This window comes from Danio rerio, chromosome 25 (genome assembly GCF_052040795.2).
Source record: "Danio rerio strain M-AB ecotype USA chromosome 25, GRCz13ab, whole genome shotgun sequence".
NCBI classification, from domain to species: domain Eukaryota; kingdom Metazoa; phylum Chordata; class Actinopteri; order Cypriniformes; family Danionidae; genus Danio; species Danio rerio.
Window position 1 is genome coordinate 36780001 of NC_141045.1, and position 5000 is coordinate 36785000.

At 36.3% G+C, this 5000-nt stretch overlaps 1 protein-coding gene across 8 annotated transcripts in view; it reads left to right on the plus strand.

Moving 5' to 3' along the window:
• The window catches only part of LOC147830940 (uncharacterized), a 211534-nt gene that overhangs the window by 157907 nt on the left and 48627 nt on the right, over positions 1–5000 (plus strand). For 3 of the 8 annotated variants that reach the window (XR_015526737.1, XR_015526733.1, XR_015526734.1), the window contains one exon: positions 2682–2808. The exons of the other annotated variants lie outside the window; for them this stretch is intronic. The gene's annotated coding sequence lies outside the window, so the exon portion shown is untranslated. The remainder of the gene's footprint in view (positions 1–2681; positions 2809–5000) is intronic. 8 annotated transcript variants of the gene reach the window in all.

Genomic DNA, 5000 nt, shown 5'->3' on the forward strand with positions numbered 1-5000 from the left:
AATTTACAGTGAAATAACAGATATTAAATGACAGAAATTTACCTTAAAATAATGAACATTAATAACGGACATTAAATTACAGAAGTTTACTGTAAAATAGTGAACATTCAATTACAAAAATTTACCATAAAATAACTGAGATTAAATTACTGAAATTTATCGCTAAATAACGCCTATTAAATTACAGAAATTTACTGTAAAATAACTGACATTAAATTACAGAAATTTATCGTGAAATAACGGCTATTAATTTTCAGAAATTTACCGTCAAATAACAGACATTAAATCACAGAAATTTACCGTAAAATAACAGACATTAAATTACAGAAATATATTGTAAAATAACGGACATTAAACTACAGCAATTTACAGTAATATAACGGATATTAAATTACAGAAATTTACAGTAAAATAAATAATAATAAACCATAAAATTACAGATTTTGTTTTTACAGTGTAGTTTATAGATATAATTTATACTTCTAGATATTTATTGAGCTGCTGCTTACTGGTTAAATCGCCCCCTGACTGTAAGGTATGGTTGTACATATTTTTTTTCCATGTTTCCTTGTTACACAAACATATAGACCTACACAATCACACACACACGCACAGTGAGCTGATGAGTTGTTGTTGTATGCGCGAAGCTGAAAGTGCGTGAGCTGACCTGTGAGGTAGGATTTTACATCATTTTTCTCACGTTACCTTATTACACAAACGTATACATAAAAAACACACACACAGCGAGCAGACAAGCACGCGCGCTCGCCCCCGCACCCACTCACGGACACGCGCGCACACATTTTAATGAGTTCATTAGCCCGGCGGATCCTCCCGTTCACCCGCGCGGGTCAGCGAATGATGAATGGTGCGCGTGTGTGTGGCGCTTTGCTCCGGGGTAGGATTTCATCGCTCAAGTGGCGTGAGGAGACAAATCTGAAGGAAAATACGAGGGATGAAGGTGTTTGGACCACCAGAGACTTTCCGCGGCGGCATCAGCGGAGACATTAAGAATGTAATGTGCTATTATTCTCTATTGCGCCCCTAAGCTTTAAACATCTGTCCTGTGGGTGGCTGCGGTAATAGGCCTGGGCTTTAGGACCTGTTTCCCAGACTAGACACCGGCGCCCACGAGGGCCCTTGACACGCCGGCGACTTAATCTGCGACTCCTTCCACAAAAATTGACATTGTCTAGAGAGTAAAGCAATCACCCGAACCGGCATTACAGAGCATTTATGTTTGAGCTGGGCTTCCAAACAGCAAATCTTGACCTTTTTTCGAGGCGCCGCCGTCGACAAACTCCATTTTCAGTCTTTTCCAAACTTCCTTGTTTGTCATTGGACTCGGCTCTCCTTGAGGTGGGCTGTGGGTTTAGATTCAATCTGCTTCGACTAATGCTGCTGCGGATTTGGGACTCGGAGGGAGGAAACAGGAGGGATGAGAAGTAGATAAAAAAAGGGCAGAGAAAGGGATGAGTTTCTGGCTGTTGAACGATGGAGGGAGATGTGTGAAAGGGTTTAGCGGTTGTGAGTTGTGGCCACTGTCACACAAACAGACCATAGGGATGCAGACGGACACCCAAACACTGAGATTCGCTCATAATAAAACGGACTTTTCCCATGTCGATGCAGGGCAGGAGCAAATATTGAAAGAAAGTTGTGTGGAAGAGAAACATCTGAAGGTTATCGGGGCTCTTTTGACACATTCAGACTTTTTTTTGTTGTTTTTAATTTGCAAGTTTATTGACGATCTTACAATTTTGACTTTTTTTTAAGCAATTTTGACATATCATCTTACAATTCTGAGATTGCAGAATATAGCTTGTATTAGAAAGACTATACCCAGGCACACTTTAAAAAATAAAGGTTATTTTACAGGTAATTGTTTGTATTTTCCATTATTTTGCATTAGCTGCGTCCCAAACCGCATACTTATGCACTATTCTGTGCCATTTTGTAGTATAAATAGTGTAAGTAGTGTGTTCACACTGAAAACTCTAAAAATAATAAGTGCACTTTAATTACCCGGATGATGCACTCATTCAGCCGATAAAATGCAGTGTGTAATGATGGACACTTCACGCACTCAATGACTGCAGGTTTGCTTATGTAGCGGAAGGGGCGGAGCTATCCGGAGCACATGTTGGATAACTTCTATTATTTTGGATGGTGAAAGCAAACTTCTCCTACAAGAGTGATTATAGCGCCTCCCGATGGTGAATGCGGTTATACTCACGGCAGGTATTATTTGATAATTCGGTCTTTATTTCACTGATTTGGCGACCGTCAAATGTCATCAGGGAAACGGTTTGAATTTCCGCTTAGTAAAAAAACATTAGTGCGCGAGTAACACGTAATTTTGCATTAATATTTACTGATTATTCCTGTGTAAAATAGGGAAACAAAAAATTCAGTCCAATAATAAAATCATATAATCACATTAATTAATCTGTATAATTGCAGTAATAATCCTTATAATCACACTAATTATCTGTATAATAACATTAATAAATGATTTTTTACAGTAATAATTAGTCAAATGACAGTAATAATCGGTGTAATTGCAGTAATAATTAGTAAAATGGCAGTAATAACCTGTACAATTACAGTTAAAATCTATAAAATAACAGTAAAAACAAGAAATTACTGTTTTTTTTTTTGTTTTTGTTTTTTTTCTACAGTGTAGCGAAGAATTCTGGCCCAGATTTGACATAAAGCTGGCACAACAGACATTCATTCGGCACTGGCATACAGCATGTGGGCCAAACATTTCCGGAGTTTGGCACTGTATTTAAGGCGGCACACAAGGTTTGCGCCAGATGTCAGACATTTTATTAAGTTTTGAATATATTTTGAAATGACAAAAAATTACTGTAAAAAAATTGGAGATATTGTTGTTATTTTGTGTGTGTGTGTGTGTGTGTGTGTGTGTAGTATTTAGCCCAAATCTTAAAAATTGATATGTGGGCCACGTAAGTTTGATTATCAGTCTGACTTATCAAGGGTCACCACAGCGGAATGAACCACCAACTATTTGGGCATATGTTTTACACAGCGAATGCCCTTCCAGTCGCAACCCAGGACTGGGAAACAGCCATACACTCTCACAATCTCTCACACACACTCATACACTACGGCCAATTTAGTTTATTCAATTCACCTGTAGTTCATGTGTTTGGATATTGGGGGAAACCGAAGCACCCAGAGGAAACCCACACCGACATGGGGAGAACATGCAAACTCCACACAGAAATGCCAACTGGCCCAGCTAGGGCTCAAACCAGCAACCTTCTTGCTGTGTTGCTAACCACTAAGCCACCATGCCGCCCATGTCACAATTTATTTGACTTAGTTCAGTCCCAGATTTTGGACTCGGAGGGAAGAAACGGAGGATGAAAAGTATTTTCAAAAGGACTGGACTGGCTTGCTTCAGCAGAAGTGTTTAGCTGTTGTGAGTTGTGGCCACTGTCATACAAACACACCAGAGGGACGCAGACAGACACCGAACAGAGAGATTGCACATTCGCTCATAATAAAACAACATTTCCCATGTCGACACACAGCAAGAGCAAATATTTAAGACGGTTGTGTTGATAGAAAGAGTCATGCGACTATCAAACCTGTTTTCCACTGTGGGATAAAGTAATACTGAACGCTCTTTGGGGCCGTTTGTCTCACTTTTTACAATTCTGACTTTTTTTAGCAAGCAAAATGTATAGAAAGCCTATAAACAGGGTGCGAATTACACATTGACGATCAGGGGGGTCATCTTTTTATTCAGAAATGTTATTGTATGTAAAACATGCTACAGTGAATCAAATTTAATGGTGTTTATTTTAATATTAAAACATACTGTATTTAATTTTTCAATCTTTTTCAGGATATTTTGTGTATTCTGACCTACAATATCCCATGATTGGCTATTTCAGAGGTTACTGTAGGTCAGACTATACAAACTATGCATCTATTATGTTACTATCTGGCTATATGTAGAAACCAACACCCTTTTTTACAAGAAAAGTGTCGCTAAGTGTTGAAAAGCTCTGCCTGAAAAGTGGCTAAATATCGCTAGATTACATCATACATCAATTTGCATATTACTGACGTCATCACGTCCAACCGTTTCTGTTTGCATAACATCCTGTGAGTAATAAAGGGATATTTATATTTGCACTATGCTTTATGTATGCGTGTGGAGAAGAGTAGGAACGGTGCAGTACGGACATGAAAGTCAATAAAAATCTCCAGTAACATGCAAAAAAGCCGCTAGATTTGTTGCTAGTAGATTTTTTTAATTTGTCGCCAGTTGGTCTGAAAAGTTGCAAAATATTGCAACAAAGTCACTAAATTGGCAACGCTGTGTCTATCGGCTTTGACTGATTGCAGAGATTATGCATTCACAATGGTATAATCCCTTATAGGGGGGTCAAATGTATATTTGTATTATCTATTATTTGAATTACTAAATTAGTATTTTTGGCGACGCGGTGGCACAGGGGTTAGCACGTTAACCTTACAGCAAGAAGGTCGCTGGTTCGAGCCTCAGCTGGGTCAGTTGGCATTTCTCTGTGGAGTTTGCATGTTCTCCCTGTGTTTGCGTGGGTTTCCTCCGGGTGCTCCGCTTTCCCCCACAAGTCCAAAGACTATATAATAGTTATAATAATAATAATAATAATAATAATAATTATTATTATTATTATTATTACTATTATTATTATATTATTATTATTATTAATATTATTATATTATTAATATATTATTATTATTATTATTATTATTATTATTATTATATTACTATTATTAATATTATTATAATTATTATTATAATTATTATATTATTATTAATATTATTATATTATTATTATAATTATTATATTATTATTATTATTATATTATAATTATTATTATTACATTATTATATTATTATGATATTATTAATATTATTATTACATTATTATTATTATTATTATTATTATTATTATATTATTTAAGTTTAGAAA